General features: G+C 43.8%; 1 long non-coding RNA gene across 1 annotated transcript; it reads right to left on the reverse strand.

Moving 5' to 3' along the window:
- LOC138915509 (uncharacterized) lies at nt 1-4,206 on the reverse strand. The gene is made up of 3 exons (XR_011421539.1): nt 4,033-4,206; nt 3,748-3,876; nt 1-560 (listed from the first exon to the last, which is right to left on the reverse strand). It is a non-coding gene; the product is annotated as an uncharacterized lncRNA (long non-coding RNA).
- Between the last annotated feature and the right edge of the window lie 19,211 nt (nt 4,207-23,417).

Here is a 23,417-nt window from a genome sequence, read left to right on the forward strand (position 1 = left end):
TAAAGAGAAGCTAATTCATGTTTATTTAGAGTAGGTACTCTACGTATTTAATCAATCTTTTGGAGAAGTAGATACAATGCTCCCTTTTCTACAGATAAGGAAAAAGGAGGCTGACAAAGGTGAAATAACTTGTTCCGCAGTTGGTTGAGAGTAAAAGCAACACTTCCCAACCAACCTTTGTATAATGCTATACTGTTTATCATGCCTGTCTGCTCTTTGATCCTCACAAAAAACTCAAAAGACAGATTGCTATTACCATTATGCCCATACCACAGAACGGAAAATTGAAGTTCCCAGAAGAAAAGTAAATTCTCGAAGTTCTCCCACGTGGAAAGGAGCCAGGCCAAGGGTTGAGCCTGTGACTTCTGACTTCCCTGAGCCAGCACAGCGTGCTGCGCACTGGCTCTCCTCCTTAGGCTGCACACTCAGCAGGCAGGTCCTTCTCTGCATTGTGTGCCAAAGAAGTAAGAGCCAGGACAGCCTGGTGATGATGTCAGAGTAGTAGGACAGTGAATGGTATCTCTATATCTAGATGATCCCTGGATAACTGTGTGGCTCATCTGGAAAAAAAAAAAGCAGTGGGGTGGGAAGGTAATAATTGACAACATATGGCATTCAGCTTATAGAAACCCCTTCCTTGCAAAACATGACTCAGGAAAGCTGGGTGACCATATGTCCTGTTGCTCTGGGACAGTGGCAATCTAGGCTGTTGTCCTGGTATAACTAGGCATAGCGCCCTCTTTTACTCTCAGAAGCATCCTGGCTGGCACAATAAATCATATAGTCACCCTACAAATGGGAATTTGTATTCCTTAATTTTCTAAATCCAAATGCTTCTCCTCCCTTCTTCGACACTCCAAAACATAACTGGTGCAATAACTTAGTGCTGGAGCTCTTTGTTGCTGTAATAATGAGACTATATTTGGAGTGAGAGAAGCAACTTCCCTTTTTAAAAAGCACACATACACAAGATATAATCTAAGACAGTACTCATTTTTAAATCCCGCCCCCCGCAAAAAAGGTACTGTCATTTTTCTCTAGCACTACAGCCACGTAAAGAAGGGGCTAATCAGAGGTATGGAATTATATTTTGTCTACTTTCAGACATGGCAGCTTATCCTTGGACATTTTAAAATCAGCTCAGGAGTTTACAGTTTCCTAAGCAGCCCTTCTGTCTTCTAATTGCCTGTAAAAGGAAGAACAGTAAAAGCCACAAGTCTTTCCAAGGCCCTAGGCTTCACCCTAGCACAGCCCATCACAGGCTCTCCTGCATCAGCAGATCAGGTTACACGAGCCTGAGCGAGCCCTGCCTGCCCTGAGTTCTTCAAGGATCCATTACTATGTTTTCCAGGCACCTATGGGACTCCGCCCTCCGATTTCTCACTTTCTGGCTTCAAAGGCCATTCTCAATGTCATCAAGATTAAACCAGATCTCAGGGAGGCAACACAATGCTGTAGTCAAGAGCTTGAGCTTCAGAGTCCAAGACTTGGGTTCAAATGCCGGCTTTGCCATTTACAAGCCACGCGACTTGGGTCAAGTTATTGACATCCTCATCTGTGAAATGGGGGCAATGACTCACAGTGGTTTGTGTGAGGACTCAGTGAAATCATTCAGTAAACCACAAAGCACAACGCCCGGCACATGCTACGTCCTCCAAAAATATCCATTATCCATTCTTAGAAATTGAACACGGCCCCAAGTTTCAGTTTATTTAAAATCATCATGGTAATAAGAGAGAGGGTGGTTGTCATAGAAAGAAGGCAGAATTTGGAATCAAAAAACCTGAATACCAGTCCTGGTTTTCTCATTCACTGGCTTATATGGTTTTGGATTGTTTCATTTCTTTGAACCTCAATTCTTTGCCATCACCCTGTAAAATGATGGTAAATACATCCTAGAGTCATTGAAAGGACCCAATAAAATAACATAAGGAAAAATGTTTTGTAAACCCAACAAATATATATTATTATTATTAATCAAAATGAAACTAAAAACACATCATCTGGGGCTGGCCCCACCGCCGAGTGGTTAAGTTTGCACGCTCCACTTCCACAGCCCAGGGTTTCGCTGGTTCGGATCCTGGGCGTGGACACGGCACTGCTCATCAGGCCATGCTGAGGCGGTGTCCCACATGCCACAACTAGAAGGACCCACAACTAAAATACACAACTAGGTACTGGGGGGATTTGGGGAGAAAAAGCAGGAAAAAAAAAAAAAAGAAGATTGGCAAGAGTTGTTAGCTCAGGTGCCAATCTTTAAAAAAAAAAACATATCATCTGCACAAACCTAAGAGCTAACAGGTAACTAAAATACCTGGTTTCTTAGCTGGAGATCTCCATGTAGCAGGGTCTCAGGACCAGGCTGCATGGCTGTAGGGGCCCCCTCACATGCCTTGGACCACACCTGCCTTGCTGCTCCCCCGTGCTCTGTTTCCTACTCTGGCAGCTTTTGTGCCACAAGCGAAGAGACTGCCAGATGGGAGTTCTCTCCTTATGATACGTGATATTCTGCTAACCCTCCTCACAGGAAAATGGTAAATACAAGGGAGGGCTGGTATGATGTACGCTTCTGTGCCCACAAATCCAAACAAGAAGCAACAGATGATGGGGCCGGCCCCAGGGCCAAGTGGAAAGTTCGCTTCGGTGGCCTAGGGTTTTGCCGGTTCAGATCCTCGGAATGGACACGGCACCGCTCATCAAGCCATGCTGAGGTGGTGTCCCACACAGCACAACCAGAAGGACCTGCAACTAAAATATACAACTATGTGCTGGGGGACTTTGCGGCGGGGGAGGAGGAGGGGGGAAGGAGGAGGGAGGAAGGGGAGGAGGGGGAGGAGGGGGGGGAGGAGGGGGAGGGGGAGAAGAAGAAGAAAAGAAGATTGGCAACAGATGTTAGCTCAGGGCCAATCTTTAAAAAAAAAAAAAAGAAGAAATAGATGGAACTGTAAACCATCTCCATCTAAGAAACGCTGTTGGTGGGGTAAAAGAATAAAGACCCTAGTTCATAGCATAGCTCACTGGGGAACTGCTAATCACAACTTTATCATATATCCTTTTGGAGGGTGAGGACATTGTTTGCAACCAAGATGTGCAGAAAGGGGACAATTGCTAGTCTCCTTGTATGAGGCCTGAAAGGAGGACCCAAGGAAGAAATCGCATCTAGAGCATTAAGATATGACACTTAAAGAAAAACAATCACCCCAAGGAAATGTTTAAAACCAAAATGATTTTAAATTAAGTGTTTAGAATTTACAAAGTCTTTTCACATGCTACCTTACAGAAGCCTTGTGTTAAAGTATTTCCCTTCTTCCAAGCAACATCAGGCACTTGTAGGTACTTGCTTTTATCAATTTGGGGTGCAAAAAATATAGCATTTCAGGAACCTGAAGCACAGAGAAGTAAGGCTAGGTCAGTACTCCCTTCATTCAAAAGGGCTCACCGCGGTAGTTCTAAGCCCATCTCTGTGTAATCAACAAAACAGCGTATGGACCTGCGATATTTTGTACAGAACTGTGTCAATTTCAGTTTACTTGCACTCTCCACTCCGTTTTGTGGAATACGTTAGTTCTCACCACCAGCTCTTCTGTAGCACCCCTGCAAATAACTAAAACATCTACAGACAACCTCACTGCAGAGTTTTTGGAAAATGAAAGTAATAAAAATTTAGAAATCACAATTACAAAACTCAGCCAGTATTTTCACAGAACCCCAAATTCCCCAGGTAACCAATCTGTGTCTGTCCTCTACCTCATGCACAAAGCAGAAGAATTTGAGTATCTTCTTGGGGCATCTTCCTCAGGATCTAAGCTGGAGCATCAACTCTAGTCCATTTAGGACCCACAGGAACTTTTTTTTTAATGGCTTGTCTTTGTCAACCTGCAAAAACAGAAACCAATTTAAGAGGCAAAGCTTTTATATGAAATCAAAGCATTGCAGTTCAGGGAGCACAGATTCAAGTAGAAACCCAAATAGTGTCCCGTTAAGGAGTGAAAGTCAGGGGCTTTTAAAGGCAAAGAAGAGAGATTGTATTACAAAGAATTTTAGCTGGAGTTGGAGGCAGAGAGCTAGTCTTGGCTAAACATTGATTGACTACTGATTCCATCTCCAGAAAGTCCACAGTCCTCAATCTTTGTGATCAGCACGTCCATTCTCCTGCTGACTTTTCAAGCAATTGCTTGGAAAACATTTGCCATTTTGGCCCAGTCCAAAGGTTTGGCCCAGTCCAAGGTTCAAGACAGCAAGGCAGTTTCTCTGGAGAGGCATCACCAACTCCATTTTAAAATGACCCCACTATAGTCAATTTTGAAATCCTCCACTGGATATTTGGTACATGATCTTACTTTCAAATCTTCCACTTATACCTCTACAGTTTCCAACAATTGGAACGGAGGAAAAAGATGTGATGTTGTTTTCCTCCTGCAAAGCAACAGTTTTGGACCATTGCACCTTCCCATCTACTAACATAACTTTTTACGTCATACTCAAGCATCACTGCTGGCCTCCGTGGGGAGGATATCCAAAGGCCTCTCTGCCCTGTCAGCCCTCCAGTGTTTGCGGTTCTGTGGTGTATTCTGGGGCTACAGTCTCATTTTATCTGCAGTCATATCCTTATTATTTGATTATATGTGTTACCATATACACAGAACTTGGCCAGGGGTTAGCAAAGATCACCACTGTTTCCTACCCATCACCTCCTTACGTGCCCCCTGAGAAGAACTTGAACTACACTAACACTGCTGCTTGCTCACCCTGCTCCTCACCCCCTCCCATACCCTGGAGAAGAAGTGAATTATGAGACTGGTGAATTTGGAAAAACGAACTGGACACGTTCCATTCAACCCCTTCTGGGTTCTCATTCAGAGCCAGCCTGACTACAGACGGGTGTCTGTAGGGCTGCCCTCCTGGGAGCATGGCGAGGAGCCTTCACAGGAAGATGAGGCCAGCTATTGCCCTGCTGCGGCAGTGACAAGGTGAAAATGCCTGTCTAATGTAAGGGTAGCTCTCGGCATCTGCCTTTCTCTTGCTTCCATCCTTCACTCAATTTGGAACTGGAGCAGCAGGGAAAGAGTATTTCATTATAATCCCTTAAAATCTCAATACCTGGAATTCTCTTAATTCCCTCATCCAATCTCACAGTTTTCTCCATTTGAGCCAATAGGGATAGAGCTTCTCTCAGTTAGAAGCTGTAATTTGCCTGACATGATGGCTGTCTTAGCTCATGCTGTACCCTTTATGATTTCAGCCTCTTCCCATTAAATGGAAGGAACTGAGCTGAAGGGTTCTCGTTTGACTGCTCAATCGGGGAGTTAGGGGATCTATACAAAGATAAAGTGGACCATACCTGTTCTCACTGAGCATACAATTTGAGCTGTCTTGCAGTAACGGAAATGGAGTACTGAACCGTTCTCGCCCCCTCCCTTCGGCTCTTGTGGTAAGCAGATAGCCAGCCTCGACAGTGCAATGTAAGGCTGTGGAAAAGAATGACTAACATGCAGGGGGATTACCCCACAACCTTGGTTTCTTGAGCTCAGTACCATAACAACATGAGCAAATCATTTCAGGCAAAAGAGTTAACAGGAAGGATTGCCGTTACCTAGGAGGCAGCTGTGGTGTGCTGGGCACGTACATAAGCTCTGCGAGCTGTCGACTTGGGTTCAGATCACAGTTTCTCTACATACTGATTGTTTGGCTTCAGGCGTGTTATTTTACCACTCTGACTCAGATTCTTATCTGTGATATGAGGAGAATAATAGTATCTATCTTACAGGTTTGGTAGAGGATTAAATAAATTAATACTGGTAAAACATTTAGACAGTGCCAAGTGTGCAATACACATTCCATTAAGGTTGGCTGTCATTACTGGAGTTGGAATGTGATGGTACAAACATAAGCACTAGGGAAGATTCCATTTGTCATTAATGATGCTAAGAGAGCTAAACATCTCACAACAACCTAATGTGGCTGCATCCACCAGGAGTTCAACGGAGCCCTTTTGTAGGTTAGTTGTGTGTTCCAGCCTGCTTCATCTTAGACTAAGTAATTATGTACATTTACTATACATTTCAGTTGATTGGTCAATTATGTGCTAAATGTTCGTTGAGCAGCCAGCTCCAGGTGTGACAGCACTGACTCTCCCAGACGCCTTAGAAACTGCTGAGATTTCAGTTGCATTGGTCCCTCGGAGCATTGCCTGCTGCATAATGTGCAAATCCACTTCCCCGTCATGTCCGTTCTGCAGGCAGCATCTTGCCTGAAGCCTGGTTAGCAGCCTGCATGTGGGATATCATAGAAGCTAGCCAAGGATAAGTGTGGCAAGTGGAACAACAGGAACTGGGCCAAGAGGGTATTAGAGTCAAAGGCATCGCCTCAAATTCTCCAGATGGCACAGAAAAGCAAAGAAAAAGGTCAGAAATGATCAATTTCCACAAGGAGAAACCTTGCAAGAAAATGAACTGAATTCTCATTGAGTCCATCAGAATTCAGGTTTCATCTTTTCTTTAAGCTCTGCACACAATAGATCCCATCCCCTAATTGCTATGTATTGCTTCAAATGCTAGAAACACAGTATGTTCTGCTTTTATGGTAATTGACGGTCTTGTTCAGAAAATGTAAAACTCCACCAGTTGCTGAACCAATTGTTCAATTAAGTTGTCGCTGCATTTCCAGGGCCGGGTGGTTCAGCTGTGTGCCAGGCAGCATCTCCTTGCTCTCACAGTAGGGACTTATTTTAACTTCCACAGCAACTACCTCATGTGCTGTAACTGAAGATTCCATGGCACAGTTGAAAGGAAAGAATATGATTTTCAGCTCATTTATTCCTGCAAAACAGGATTCTCTGCAGTGAATTACAAGTCCAACACTTAGTAGAAGTCAGAATAGAATTAAGTTTTTAATAAATGCATCTACATATGTGGTGAAAGTTTAGCATCTGCCTTGAACTCAGGGCTGAAGGGGAAGCTGAAAGGCATTTGAAAATGCAGGGAAATGTGTGCATGGAAAGTGCGTTTTGTGGCTGTGAGCCCAAGAAGCTGGACCTTCAATGACCTGGCAGCTCCTATCCAAGGATCTCCAAAGAGAATATGTGGTACACAGGTGCACACATCTCTCCTGATCCCCAGGAGGCAGCTAAGAGAGAACGCATCAAATTTCAGGTGGTAAGGGGGCTGAAAGAACCTTGCAAAACTCCCCCTCTGGCTTCAAATCCTCTACAAAGAATTGTGCTGCATCTGTCTTACATTGTGCCCTCCCTGGTCCAACTCTCAAGCTCGATTCCCACACTTAGTCTTTCCATTCTTGCAGTACATACAAGCCCTGTCCTACAGCTCTTTTGATGAATAATCCTTTGTTTCTCATAACAGAGAAAGGCTGCCCCTACGTGGGCCATACTGAAAAGTAATCCTAGTTATTGGTCTAGAAGCACCAAGGAGAAGCAAATCCTGAGAAGCACACGCATCGCCTTGTGGAACATCCATCTCAGGTGAGTCTTTTACTTGGTCTCCAGATGTTGCAGAGTGAATTGTGCCCCTCACAAATATGTTGAAGGCTTAACACCCAGTACCCATGAATGTGACCTTATTTGGAAATAGGGTCTTTGCAGATGTAACCAAGTTAAGATGAGCTCATCCTGTATTAGGACAGGCCCTAATCCAATATGACTGTGTCTTTACCAGAAGAGGAGACAATATGCAGACACAGAGGGAGAACGCCACATGAAGATGGAAACAAAGGATGGAGTGATGCATCTAAAGCCAACAAATGTCAAGGATGGCCAGCAACCACCAGAAACTAGGGGAGAGAGGCATGGAACAGCTTCTCCCTCAGAGCCCTCGAGAAGGAACCAACCCCTGGTTTTGGACTGCTGGCCTCCAGAACTGTGAGAGAACAAATTTCTGTGATTTTAAGCCACTTAGTTGATGGTAATTTGTTACGGCAGCCACAGAAAATGAAGACACCTGTCAATAGGAAGCTGCTCTTCTCCAAGTCTGCCAGCCCAGAGCAGTCATGAGGATCTCAAGGTTTATGCCCAAATATCCTCATCCCAGATCTCAGGGTCTGACCTCTTCCCTACCAGGGCCCTAATTTTAGCATAGGAGACTTTCTAAGGTTGTAACTCTATTTATTACCCTTACAACCAAATCTTGTGCATGGATTTCAGCACAGTCCTCTTTCCAGCTTTGGAAGATAAGGGCCTATTTAAAAACTGTCTTAGAGGCCTTCTAGCTTTCACGCTGTGCCCTGAGTTGATAGTTGGCTGGTTTGAGTGCGTAATTTTCTTCCTAATGACCAGTCAACAAATCAGCCAACTAATCACCATTACCCCACATCTTTCAAGCACTGGGAATATTGCCTAAGCTAATCCATCTCCTTCCTCCTCCACCTCATCCTGACCCCCCCAGGTGAGAGTTTTAGTAAGTGTGATGCTACAGGACACAAGGGGTTATCATCACCACATGAACCACAGCAATGGGGCTCTTGTTGCCTTCTGGCCAGAGGATGATCCAACTTCAGGATCTCATCCTAAGGATCTGCTCCCTAGGACCACCGCTGATACCAAATGCTTTAGATTGGAATCTCCTAGAAGGAGAGCCTGAGACAAGGATTGAGTACAAGGAGTTATTTGGGAAGTGATCCCAGGAAGCACCATGAGGGAGTGGAGAGATGAGACAGAGAAGGAAAGGAAGCTAAGACAGGTATGTTAATGAGCTGGTTTCCACCATGGACAAGTGGGGCTCGGTCCCGCTGGGGAACTCAGAAACTTCACAGAACTCATCTCAGGGTATTCCCACCTGAGGAGCAAGGAAGCTGGGATATTTACCCACCAGCTCCCATCTGTCACTGATCAAGGGCTGCTCCTGGGAGGGTTAACTTTCCAGCACTTCTGATCTGCCCTCTGTATAGGCCACATCTGCTCCTGTAGCCAGAGAAAGTCCCACACGGAGAGCTGCAGGCCTTGTAGTAAGAAGCAGTAGCTGTGCGTTCAGGAACAGAGATGCTGAGTGGTTACAGATGGAGCATAGACCGTGGCTGCTACACCCGCAAGATAAAAACTCAGGGACACTGGGGCAGCACACCCCAGCTCTTGTGGACTTGAGTTGGAGCAGAGGTGAGGCAAACTCTGAAATGGAGGTATAGGAAGAAAGTTGGTGCCACATTTCCTTAGTCACTGTCCCCGACAAACAGACCTTTCTTCTTTTCTTAAGTGCTCAGGGCCAAGAAAGTTAAGAGGCCATTTGTTCAAAGTACAGAACTAACTGTGTTTATTCAATTAAAGTTATTCTAGTCTTTTCTAACTCCTGAACAGAATATAAAGTCTCTGCCGGAACATAAGGAGGTTCACTTTTCTTATGTAAGTTTAGTGCTGACTCTGAAATTACTTGCTGGAGTAGCTCGAGAATGTTCTCTTCTCGCTGCTGCTGCCACAACACTGAAAGAATTTTCTTTGGACGTGAGCTGGAGGAAGACAGCTTCTAGACAGAATGCTAGCAAAAAACAAACAAAGACATCACATAGAAATCATCTACTGTATTGTTATTTCTTGGGTCGCACCATGAAAAGTCTGCCCGTCACCCCCATGCTGAAATGCAGCATGCTAGCATTTGGTAATTAACTATTTCTAGTGAGGATCCATCTAATTTAGGGAATGCTGCCATGTGGAAGCAAATAATTTACATGCTTTCTATAAAATATGTCACAGTTGGTCTTGAAAGAAATTAAAGAAAGCATAAACTATGGTGTTAAAATAGTTGCTTAGCACTAAAAAATACATAATTTTTGCCCTACCCTCTGCTTCATGCCACATAGAGCAAGGCCTGGGATTTCAAATGCAGGACTATCACGGCAGTCCTGATGAGTACCGAGGCAAGACGGAGAGGCCAATGACCGCCAGCCACAGTCAGAAGGAGCCTCTCGTGTTGAGCAGGGAGAGCACTGAGTTTTCCGGAATTAACAACCCCTTCATATAGTAATTAAGCCACACGAAATTGCTGGTCTTCTATGATTTTTTACTACAAAAATTGCAAACTTCAGACTGTTTAAAGTAATAATGCCCAACTGAGTTACAGGAGTGTTTTGTGCTGGTCTCAGCCTATTGATAGAGTTGTTATGGTTAGAAATGCCTGGGGGGCCTTACCTGGGCCCTAGGCAAGTCCCACAGACATTTCCCCTTTCGGAGACAATGTTGTGGCTGGACCGGCCCTTGTGGTTCTTTATGATTGCAACATATCCTCAGCAACAACCATCACCAGGGAACTTCGAAAAAACAAGGTTTATTACTCGCAGGTCCTGGAGGGCACACGGCAGCCCCAAGGCCACACGGCGAAGTCCTGGTGGAGAAAGAGGGACAATCGGGAGAGGATCTGAGGTTCTGCTTTTTTGGGGTTAAGGGCAAGGTGCCTAGGATTTCGTGGGTTCACTCTTTATTGGTGAATTTAAAACATAAGAGTGGAGACTAAACTATGGGAAGGGAAAAGCAAGAGGTCAGTCAAAGGGTCAGTTTAAGGCAACCAGAGCTTTCTAACAAAAAGGGAACGTCACTGGTGAGGTGGCGTGGCTCTTTATCTAGTTGTGTAGCTGGCAATGTGTTTATTCAAGACAGATCTCTTTGAAGTGATGCCTCAGTAATCAAAAACTCCATGTCAGGCACTTACATTACAATCAAAAAAGCTAATTGTCAGGGACTTGTACTATGGTGAGCTTCCCTGGACTCGGTGTGGGTTTAAAAGTAATGGGTAGCAACTGTTAAATTAATATTTTTAAAAGCTGGAGGAAATTTCTGGTTTTAAAATGACTTAAGAAAGCAGGCACTGCCTCCTTCTTCTCTTGGAAATCACTCCAAAACAAAGACAATACAAATCAAAGCACATCTTGGATAAAACTAGAAGACGTACATAGCCTCAAAATACAAAATATGAGGGGGAACTGCCACACAAAGGGAGCATCAAACACAGGTGTAGGAAGATGCCACAAGAGAATGCCTGTGCAAACCTCGCAAAGCACAGATCCTGTAAAGCACGTGACATGTACAGATGGGCAAAACCAGTAATTCCTGATTTAGAACAAGCTCTGTGGATCAGGAATGACACCAAGGTAAAGCAGAGGATGAAGAGCTAAACGGGAAGTGGATTATCAAGCCATGTTTGCAGGAAGCAACCTGTCTGTGAGGCAGGGTAGATACAGTTGCTCATTCTTGTTGGCTAAAAGGAAGTAAAGGCTACATTAGCCTCCAAGCTACCATCCCATCTCATGAAAAATGTTACTATGAAACAGGAAGAACTCTTACTAGCCTGAACATGACCTGACTCCCACTAGCCCTTCCCAACACACACACACACACACACACACACACACACACGCACACACCCCTCCTGCAAATAGCTGGTTCAAGAAGATCTCACCTCATTCAAAGAAGAATAACAAAAAGGATTCAGCCCTACAAGATAATTTTCAAAGATATTCACTACAACATTGTTTGTAATGGCAAGAGATTGGAAACACACTAAATGTCCATCACTAGGCAACTAGTTAGGTAAATTATAATGCCTTCAAACAATAGATTTCTGTGCATCTGTTAAAAAGATTGAGGTAGCTCTGCACATACTAATAAAATACTCTATATCATCCAGGATAGTGTAGGTTACCCTGCAGTAACAAACATATATCCAACACTTTAGTGGCTTAACACAACAAAACTTCATTATTCGATCACACAACAGGTATGCTTGGAGTTGGGTGGGGGTTGCTTTCCTCCATATTATCTTTACTCAGGGACCTGGGTTCATCATCTAGAACATTATAACCATAGCTGCAGGGGGAAAAGTGAAAAAGAGAATCATGCATCTGCTCTTAAATGCCTCCACCCAGAAGAGACACATGTCACTTCTGAGTATGTTTCATCGGCTAAAGCAAGTTATATGATCATCTAACTGCAAAGGGTCAGAGAAGAGCACTCCTACTGCGTTAGCCAAAAGGAGAAGTGGAATATTGGTGAGCAGCAGTGTTTCCCACCATCCAAGAGATATTATTAATTGAAAAGGAAAAGCAAGCTTTATTCTTCATATTAAAAACATATTATATATACTTTATATTCTTGATCTTCATTGAATATTTCTGGAAGTCTTTCTTTTTTGGGGGGGAAGATTAGCCCTGAGCCAACATCTGCTGCCAATCCTCCCCTTTTTGCTGAGGAAGACTGGCCCTGAGCTAGCATCCGTGACCATCTTCCTCTACTTTGTATGTGGGACACCTGCCACAGCATGGCTTGCCAAGTGGTGCCATGTCTGCATGCAGGATCCGAACCGGTGAACCCCAGGCAGCTGAAGCGGAACATGCGAACTTAATCACTGCACCACCGGGCCAGCCCCTGGAAGTCATTATTGATAATAAGGAGATATCACTAGGTAAGCATGACAAAACTGGGTGGTTTAACTTTTTAGAAGGCTTAGATTTCACTGTATGTCCTTTTTTACCTTGGGTATCTCATACCATATGCATGTATTATCCACTAAAAAGACATATTTAAAAATAAACAAAAGTAAAAGGCAGATTCCTTTTGACCCTAAAACACAAAGGGCAATATAAGGGAATCTATCTCAGTTTGCTCCCCTTGAATAAAGTCTTGTGAGGGTTTCCTAGAAGGAATGTGTAAGCCTAGAAGAGATTTTTTTAAAAATTATTTAAATTTATAAATATTTCATAATCATGGCTTATAAATAAAATTTCCAAATGGGGGACACCTTTAAACTCAGAAACAAATTCAATAGATGTTGGTCTAAAATGAATTGACAGTGATCATCTATGAAAAAGACGGCCAGATTACTGCACAATGCAGCGATCTGCTTTCAGCCAGGACAATTGAGTCATAAGTGCATTAGTTTGTGGGAAGTGTATTCCCTGATGAGCGCACATTATGAAAAATATTAGACAACAATCAATTAGGGAAAGACTCCAGTTCTTGATTACAGCATTATGGATAAGGCATGAACCAGTCATCTGTCCATCAAAGAAAGCCCAACTACTTTCTAGAAGCAGCAGGAGCCTACATCAGGGAGAGAAGGATATTCTTTCCTTATATAAACTGCATGTCTAGTACATTTCCCCAGGCCAGGATCATTTTTAATGTAAACATCATCTTGTTACAGAACTCCTTGTACTTTCAAAGTTCCTTAAATCACTAATTAGTTATGCCACATTAATAGCAACGTCTCAGTTCTGTATCTTTTCATACCGATGGTTCTGTTGGGGAAAAAGATCAGCTGAAAGTCAGGGAAGACATTGATATTTTCTGGGCACTTGCATACCCCTCTCTACCCCACACGATGGCCCCATGCCACACCTCCATTCCAGAAACACAAGAGCTCGCAGTTGAAATAAACCACTCCCAATGCCTCAGTCTGGGACTTTGACCACGGGGAAGAGTGAGGCAGTGTCTTGAAAGTGATTACAGGTAGGATCCACTTTAATCTAGCTCTGTGTCCTGTGGCTGGGGCAGGAGGCTTCTGAATATTAATAGAGCTCATCACTACTCGTTTCCAGCTATTTCATCTCAAAGGGCTGCCCAGGTCACACGTGCCACAGCAAACCTAGGATGAGAGTAGATCTTGAAATACCCTGCACATAAAAAGACAAGTTCAAGGACAGAAGGAATGAAAGGTGAAGCAAGAGGGAGAGAAATGTTTTCTTCTTATGGAATTGGCCTACAACAAAATGGTGCAACAAATATGTGGATTCTTGGTAAGCCATATGAGAAGTCAGCATCTCTGCTGCCTCCAGACCAGGACGTACTTCACTCCTTAAAGGAATAGGGCACTAATGAGGAAGGAGCCCAATTCTCGTCAACTCACAGAAAACCAAGGTCCCAGGGAAACCCCAATTAAGCCCAAAGAAAGGGACTTGATAAAGAGAGTACACAAACCAGTTGGGGGAGCTTGTCCTCCTCCATGTCTTTTTGTTGTTTTCAACATATCCAACAGAATAAATTAACTTTTAATGCTATTCTATATAAGAACATCCACTAATAAGAAAAAATGCATAGCTAGACCATACATCCTGATTTTCTATTTAGGAAATATAACCATTGTATCTTGATTTACACAAACAGCATTTATTGACCACCTACTACACACCAGGCACTATGCTAGACACTAGGAATACAACATTAAGAAAGCCGCTGTCCCAGACCCCAAAGTTTTCTAGTGAGACACACAACCAATAACTCAATATAATAGTTGCATTGATCAGATTCTTGGCATCTGATGGGAACTCAGTAAGTACTTTTGGAAAAAAATAAATTTTAAATAAATGAATGATAGAGATTTGTAAAAAAGAGAACGTGTAAGTCCAAACTGGGTCAGGGAAGATGTCACAGAGGAGGAGATATATGAACTAAGAGTTCATGGATAAATAAAAATTCTCCAGGAAAATGGGCAAGGGTGGAGGCCAATCTTTCCGACGAAGGCAGTCATGCACAGAAAGGCACTGACCTGTGGGAGAGCAGGGCACATTCACAGACCTGCAGCCAGACTGCAGCAAGGACTCACGTGGGGAGGTGGTAAAGACGAGGCTTGGAGTGTAGTTTGAAGCCAGATCATAAAAAGCTACCTGAGGAGTTTAGCACGTCTGCTGGAAACAATGAGGGGGCAGCTATAGTTGTAGTTGTGAAAAAAATCTCCTTAGTAGCCATCTGGAAAATGAAATTGAGTCATCAAGAGTAGACATAAGGATGAGAGTCAAATAAGACATGGAAGAGAGGAGAGTTTCTGAAGCTCTTCAGGGGAAGATGGAATCGGCGGGGAGGCCTTGATGACTAACAGAATCTGAGAAGAAAAGGAGAGGAAAGCAGGCAAGAAGGAAAGCTCTAAAGATTCTAGTTTGGGTGACTGAAACACTAGGAGAGTCTGATTTGAGAGGAGGTGAGTGTAGAAGCCAGGGGTTGAGAAGGAGATCCAGATCACAAGTTCTGTTTGGGGACACTGACCTTCAGGGTAGCTGCAATCAGACAGGAAAACCCAGTAGGTAATGGGAACAGGTTGTGAGGCCGGGAGAGATGGCTGATAAGATTAAGACCTGAGGGTCACAGAGTCATCCAAACCCGGAGTTTCTGGATAATCTGAAGGTGATGACCAGTGCCATGATTATTATGAAAGCAAATAACATTGATTGTTATTGCTAACAATGTGCCTGAGACTTAGTGCCTTACACAGATTACTTCATTTAATTCTCATAACAACTCTTCAAAGTAGATACAATTATTATCCCCATTTTTCAGATGAGTCAACTGAGACATATAGAGATTACAGAACTTGTCCCAGGTCTTACAGCTAGTAAGGCTGAGCTAAGATACTGCCTTCTCTCTAGAGCAAAGGGGTTCTAAATAGGAGGACAAGTCCAGAGTCTACCCAAAAATGTGTTTGGTTGGCCAGCACAGTACTTTTATAAACTAAATTTGAATGCCTTTGGCCATAGCCTGTGCCATACCCCCAAGTTCACCACTCTTCCCAGCATATCATATTGTCTTGTGCCCACCTACATAATGTGGTGGACACTGAGATAAACTGTCCAGCTCCCCTTTCATGGAAGGACTTGTCCCAACTCACTGTCGCTCCTTCAGGGTTTGCCTCAGCTGCAGAAACTGCCTCCCCCAAGGCCACACCCCTTCCGGGGCAGCCTGCATCCAATGACTGATCAAGGATAAGATGGAAACAAAGGCCAGACCATCTTGGCCCAACATAGGAGGACTGTGATAGGCCATTCCAGCTTCAGAGCCCTGGAGAGGTTGGCTGAGGCCATCAGCACGCACTGCAACTCAGCTTCTCCCTCTGCCAACCCCGCTTCCTCTCTCTCCCTCCACAGGTGATATTCTCCAGGGCGCTTCCCAATCAGAAACCCCATCCCACAGGATGCTCCCTTGAGAACCCTGCCTATGACACATAACTCACCTGTTCCTTGACCACCTTGAATTTTGACATCTACAAAAGGGTCAATCATCCCCCAACGAGTTTCTGAATCTTTAAGACTTAGAGCATCTTAATATATGAACAAAAGCAAGTTCAGAGGACCTTAGCTGCCAGTGAACAAAAGTTGATTTGGATTCCTGTCCAGGCAAGAAAACCTACTGGGAGCTCAGGCTGGGGTTGCTCCAACCTTGGCTCCCATCTGCCTTCTCCACATGTTTTTTAATGCCTGATGTCGAAGTCTCCAAGCCTACAACCCTACCTGCCCAAGCCCCAATTGAATAGGGGACCAATTAAATAGGGGGCAAAGTCTCAGGCTGTCGACGAGACTCACTCCTGCCCCACTCAGGACAGCCTTGATGTAAGGAGAAAGGACAGCACAAATCCCACTGGCACATGTTCATTTCTTTGGCTGATAACCTTGCCTGCCTCCCAAAGCATCCTCTGTTAAAATGCAAATAAACTTAGTATATATACATATATATACCCATATTATATACGTATATGTCTTCAGTATTTATGTATTGATAACAAGATGAGAAGAACTCATGCCAAAATGGAAACAATGGTTTTCTCTCTGGGTTGTAGAATTATTGGTAATTATTTTCTTTCTTTTTCTACATACATATTTTCTAAAATGAGCCTGAGGTGTTTTTCTAATAAGAAAGAAAATATTAAAATGATTTTTCAAAGACAAAAGGATGGTACCTTCCTCCTTTACAAATAACCTTGGGAGAGGAAGCCCATTAAGCTATGAGCATGAGACGAGGGGATTAAGACCTTGCTGTTAATTAGTTTAGAAAGCCAGCCAGCTGATAGCAGAGCACAGAGGAAATGAGATGTTTGATATGCTCAGACAGGATGGAATAGTCTTACATTGGGTGAAACCAGCCAAAGTGAGGGCCACAGTTTTATGATTAAGGTGTCCAAGGTCAACCAGACTAGGAAGGCTTTGCAAAAATGGACGTGGGAGACATTCCACTAACCTCGTCCCTCACGCTCCTTTCATTGTCCCTCTCTGCCAGCTCCCAAGGCATCAGGAGACGGGAGCCTACAGCTAGCTATGCTTTACTCTTTACGCCCTGGTGGGGCTTCCGCTCAGAACCCCTGCCTGCCTCCCTTCCTCCTCCGAGGAGTGCCGAAGTCCCCGTTGTCTCTCACCCTTGAATTCAGAGTCTAGAACTAGGCCAAAGCAGCCAATTCCTTGTCTCTCTCCTCCAAGCCCCACACGAGCCCTTCTCGCAGTCCAGAGCAGAAAGGAGCCCTCCAAACAGAGAGAGGAGCACAGAAAGAAGAGGGATCTGACCCCCAGCTCGCAGCTCCCACCCCACACTGGGTCCACACTGTGTGCTGAGGTCTGCTCACTCCCGACCCAGAGCAGTCCACCTGCAGGTGGAATGTCCAGACACCTTCCCTGCTCTAAGGAAGACAGAGGCTGAACCCCAGACCTGTCTCTGTCCAATGACCCCCTCCACACTCCTACCTGTGCCAGACTCCCCCATGTCATCACACCCTGTCCCCTGCCCACATGTTTCCCTCATTCCAGATGTCAGGAGGCAGGGAGGAAATAAAGGAGCCCTGGCACCTTTTCTTCCCTGTAGTGGACAAGGTCTGCACTTTTTCCAGGTCCCCTGGGGTCCCTTTCTATCATTTTGTGCACTCCCTGGCTTTCGCCATCAACAGCCAGCACCTAAGGATCTTTTCTGAAAGTGCGACTAGAGCCTGCTTTGCCTGGATACCTGGTAAGTGGAAGCCTCTGAGAATTTATGCCCCCAGTGCCCGACACCCTTCCCCTCATGGTCCTTAACCAGCAGCAATAGGGACAGGAACGGGAAAGCCACAGCAACGTTGCTATGGGTGGGACAGCTCTGGAGCACAACCTGTATCCCAGAGTTCCCCTGCGAAGCCGGGGTGAAGCTCCCCTCGGGCTCCCTTTCCTTGTGCTTGGGCTCCCTGGCTACTAATTCATCACTCGCACAGGAACCTTCTCTCAGGGTCTGCTTCTGGGAACGAGACTTAAGCCGCTCTCCCTCTACCTCTCTCCTTTCTTCTTCTTGGAAGGGATGAATTTGAAACCCTTCTCGATTCTACATTCCTTCTACCAGAATTCAGCAAATTACACTTCTTATGGTGGAGAGACCACTGACCACCGACTTTTTAAAATGTTTTTCTAAAGAAATGCCAAGAGCGAGTCAGCACAATCTTCTTTTAACAAGACAGATACACTCTGGAAAAATGAAAATCCAGGTACCCTCTTGGACATGGCAATAACAGACAGCCGACGAGAGCCTTGGGCCAAATGAATTTATCTCAGAATTTTAAACTTAGAATATCCCTGACCCCTTTATTGAATTTCACATTAAACTTGTTCAATTATTTTCCACCAAATTGCAAGTTATCCTCCAGATGCTGAATTTAACCTGCTTTTTAAAATGGGTTAAAGATATTCGGTGTGCTCCCTCTGACGTTGTTCCATAATTAACATTAACTTAAAAATCTGAGCCAGCCCTCTTTGCAACAAACTGCCAATAAAACGTGGTCTGCAGAGACCTGATTGGTTTTGCTTCCGATTGGTTCTGAAAGTTTAATAAGATACCAAAAGCTCTGAGAATTGGACTAATTCCTTCTTCAAATCAATGTTGCTTATGTGGTACATAAGGAAGGACCATTAAGCTTGTGCTTGGTATAACAAGGCCAAAATTAAACCATTTACTTTAAAATAAAAGATAACCAATTATTTCAGAAATTTAGAGTCCCAATCTCATGGGGGAAGGTTGGCTGCTTGTCTTTCCACGAACATTCTAGATTGACTTTAAGTATTTCATTTATAGTCTCTAAGGGAGCTGTTCCAAAGAATGCTGCTGCTTCACGATATAATGGAACAGATTCCATCAAATTAATTTTCATCCTCCTGTGAATTCCATCATATTCTGCCAAACAGAACATAGAAAAGCAGAGAACTGTTACCAAAGTTGGGGGTAATTTTGAAATTCAGGAACACAGTTAAACCTGAAACAAGCATTACTGCTAAATTACCAGCAAACTTCGACCATTTTTCTCCTCTTTGTAGCCAAATTAAGAGTAATAACTGGATCAGAAAGAGCAAGCAACTCTTGGAAAGCAGGAAATTACATATGGCATAGAAAGGAGATTACATATGGTATAATAAAGGCCAAGCAAATAACATTAGCTAAGGTCTTGGAGTGCTAACTACGTGCCAGACACTATTTTAGAAGCTTTATCACATTAAACCGTTTAGTCCTCACAATAATTTAGCAAGGTAGATATTATTATTATTATCCCCATTTTCCAGAGAAGAAAACAGAGGCACAAATAGCAGGCCGTTTGTCCTATAAACACAGTTATAAGTGGCTGTCAGGACGTAAACCCACAGTTTTGCTCCAAAACCCACGCTCTTACCAACTGTGGAATCACACTGCCTCTGACAGAAGACCTGCCCAGCCAAAAAGTGCCTCCTCCACAATCAGCCACGAACCCCACAATTCCTTCTGTGGGACCCATTCTACGGAAAACGACAGGGCCTCAGAAGGCCTATGTGAACGCACAACTGAGAGAGGAGGGCAGCAGCTGGTGCCCAGAGACCCCGGCACCATGAGCTGCACAGGACAGGCACCATTCACAGAGACTGCAGTGCGACTGGTGCCCCCTGGGGGCGTGCAACTGTAAAGCAGGAGCAAACTGATCACGTGAGGGCAGCCCTGGAGGTATTCCGGATGAGAGTGAGGTCAGAGAGAGAAAAGGCGGGAAGCCTGGCGGGACTTCCAGGCCAGCCAAGCAGTGGCACGAAGGCTGTTGGCACTTGGCACAGAGGTAAAACCCAACAAAACAAAAGCTGGGAGGTGACTGAAGAAATTCTTGGGCTCCTCAGAATTGTGACAGATTGGATCTGTACTTAAATTTACTCTGAATTCCTAACTCCCTGTCAGCCTCTCTCAAATCAATCCCAGTAGGATTTCCTCGTGGTTAAAAAGTAAAATGCCCACCTTCCCAGCCTCCTCTCCACCATCCCCAACATGCTTCTTTCCCAAGACATCCGCCCAGACACACTCTAGGGTGTCACACTTGTCTGCCTTTGCAGAGTTCTCTTAGACTTTTTCTCCTCACTCCCCTGGGAAATGCCTTCTTGTCTTTTAGGACAGTTACCGTATTATGTATAGTATATAGAGAAAGATAGAGATAGTATATAGATAGATAGATATAGTATAGACAATTGAGAGAGAGAGAAAACATGGTGTATATGTATAGACTATATATAAAATTTTGATGGCATCTCCAATGCCCTGAATAATTCCATTTGGTTCACCCAATGAGGATGGGTTATCTACAATGGACCAGGTGCTGTGCTAAGGATTCAGAGGAAGATGTAAGCGATCCCTTGCGATCCCTTGTTAGTTTCTCTCTCCTCTAAACCCCCTAATATAGAGCCTTGTAAGTCTCAGGATGTATCAGACTCACTTGGGGGCACTTCAAACGATACTTTTACCTGGGCTACTACACCCTGCAGAGATTCTGATTTACTGTGTTTCATCAAATCTAAGAAGTCATTGGCTATCTGAAGTGCATTTTGTGAACAACTAAGACAGAAAAATGCTCCAAATTAAATTATGGCACAATTCCTTCCTTATTACATAGATTATAAGCAGCATCTGTAAGAAGCATTGATTTCTGAGATGTTGAAATGTTGGAGGAAACTGTATCTTAGAATCAACTAAGAATGGTAGTTGGTTTAGTTTGGAGACCCAGGCATCAAGGAGTTTTAAACGAGGCTTAGGTGATTCCAGTAAGAACTACCGCCCTAATACCTTTGCCAGACATCTGATTATTCAGCCATTCTTTCACTCATTCAAGAAGCGTGCTTTGAACACTCAATGAGCTGCAGAGGTTCTATAATGTGTATGTATATAATGTGTGTGTGTGTGTATATATATACACATACAGAGAGAGAAAGAGAGAGAGACAGTAGACATTAATATGGCATGGTTCTCACTCTCAAGGAATTTGTACTCTAGTAGAGAAGAGACAGGTAAATTAGTGATTACAGTCACTTTCTGTCTCCCTCACTAGATCATGGACACAATAACTTTTCCTTAAGTAAAATGGCTCTATATCTAATAGAATGGGGGGAGAATATGCCCTCCCTCTGTCTAATGGCTGAAGAGCCGCATCTTTTTGTGCTCTAGTGCCTCACTTCTCCATACACCAGATCTCCCTAGATCAGAAAACCATGGCGATACTGCTGTTTCCAGCTAAGAAGCAACTGGACCTTTGGTAGTAAGAAAAAGAAGCAAAGAGAGGTGTACTTGGATAGAAATAGCTGAAAAAGCTAAGCCCAGGAAACAGAGTCAAGGGAAAAGAAAGAGAGATCATAAAACTAAAATTAAAAGTGGAACACAGAAGGAAAGGAATGGCAAGCTGCAGAGGTGGCAGACAGAAGATATGGCATTAGAGATTAGAAGCAGCCAAGACCACAAAAAACACCAGCAGCAAAAGGGGACAGTGGACAAGAGATCTGGTAACAAAGAGATGGGGAAGAAAAAAGCTAGAACAGCTAGCAGCTTAAGAGCACATAGCATCTCAGTAGCTCTTGCTGGCACCATGTGAGGAATTTGGAGAAGGAATGAGTCAATCTTACCCCAAAAGTCACTCTATTACAAACTAGAAGGGTAATTGATGTTAATAAATTAATGATTATTTTCTATTGTTAAAATTTCTATCCAACCGCATTTAAAAGCTTTGGGGCTTGCAGGGTCGAGACTGAGTCATACAGAAGATTCCCCTTTGAGGAACTGCTGATAATACCAGGTGGCTGAGGCTCTACTGCTCTTGTGTCAATGCGACTGCTTTGTTTCTGGAGAGACGTAGACTCTCCTGGATGTTACTCCTCAGTAGAAAATAGAACTTCTCGCTTAGACTTTACCCGGAAAACTTTTGCTGAGTTCACCTTACATATTTACACTTAACATGTTTACACCCTACCTCCACCCAAAGTATGGAGTTTAAAATATATTAATGGATAATCCAGAAGAGAGTTCAGAGTACACTTCCATCTCTAAATCGTGTTTGAATTCATGTGTCTCTCGTATTCCTTTGGATAACCTATTATGTGGATGATCTGGTATAGGATCAATCCAAGAGGATCCACAACTTACTCAGAGAATATAAGCAAACAACTGCCTGAAAGACCCAGAATCCCACCCAGAAAGGGACCAGAGGATATGAAAACCCAGCACCTGTTCCAAAAACCTAGTCAATAATGCATTTAATAAGGGGAAAGACACGGATGGATCCTCAGTTATTTTTCTAAAAATTAGTAAATATTCCAGACTCCTTGCCTTGAGCCTCGGCAAATGATCCATCAAATGACGAGTATGTGTTGAATGCCTGTGTTGGGCCTGATACTGTGCTTCATCTGGGAGAGACCTGAAGTTATGATATGTAGTCCCTTCACATACAGAGTTTACATGTCATTGTTACCTCATTCATGTCTTCATCTATCATTTACTGAGTTCCTACTTTGTACCAGGCATTAAAAGACAAAATCTCATAGTCCAGTGGAGGAAGGAAACACATAAACATATAGTTGGTACTATGAGGCATTTAGCACAGCACCTGGTAATTCCAGATGCCAAATCCATGGTTGCTGACCTGAATGAGCACAGGTGTTCATGTGACCACTAGGAGCTCAATTTGGCTGGAGTAAAGGACTCATTGTCAGGAAATACAGAACAAGAAGCTAGAAAGCTAGGCAGGGAACTGGATTTTTAATGACTTTGTAAGCTATGTCAAGAGGTCTGAATTTTTTCTGGCAGTGGGAATGACTGAAGATTTTTAAGCAGAGAGGTGGCATAATCTATGCTCTGTGGGCAACAGTAACAATGATGATTGAAAGAAATGAGTCTGGAGCCTGGGAGATCTGTTGGAAGACCAGTGCAATAGTCCAGATGAAGGATGACAAAGGCTTGAACTAAGCCAGGGATGGAGAAGAGGAACCCAAGACATGTTTAGGAATAGAATCAACACAACTCGGGGACTGGATGATGGGTTTCTGAAAGAAAGGGCAGAATCAAGAGTGGCTTAGGCAACCACATAGGAGCTTATTTATAGAAACTGATTACAGGAACAGGAGTGAGTTAGAGCAGGAGGGAGGAGTAGGTAACAGGTACCACTTCAGACATATTGAAGTCGAGGTGTCTCTGAGACCTCCAAGTTCAGATATCTAGTAGCCATTTGGTTCTAAGAGAAATATCTGAGTCAGAACCTGTTACATATCTCCAAGAGATATAACTAAGGAGACAAGACAGGATGTATACATGGAAACAATTAATGAACAAAGAAACATGGAATGTTTTTATATGCTAAATTGCCTTAAATGGGATAATCATAGGTTCAGGGTCCAGAGAACAGGGAGAACTATGTCAGCTGGCAGAGTGGGGGAAAGGGAGCTTGGCC

Source organism: Equus caballus, chromosome 9 (genome assembly GCF_041296265.1).
Source record: "Equus caballus isolate H_3958 breed thoroughbred chromosome 9, TB-T2T, whole genome shotgun sequence".
Classification (NCBI taxonomy): domain Eukaryota; kingdom Metazoa; phylum Chordata; class Mammalia; order Perissodactyla; family Equidae; genus Equus; species Equus caballus.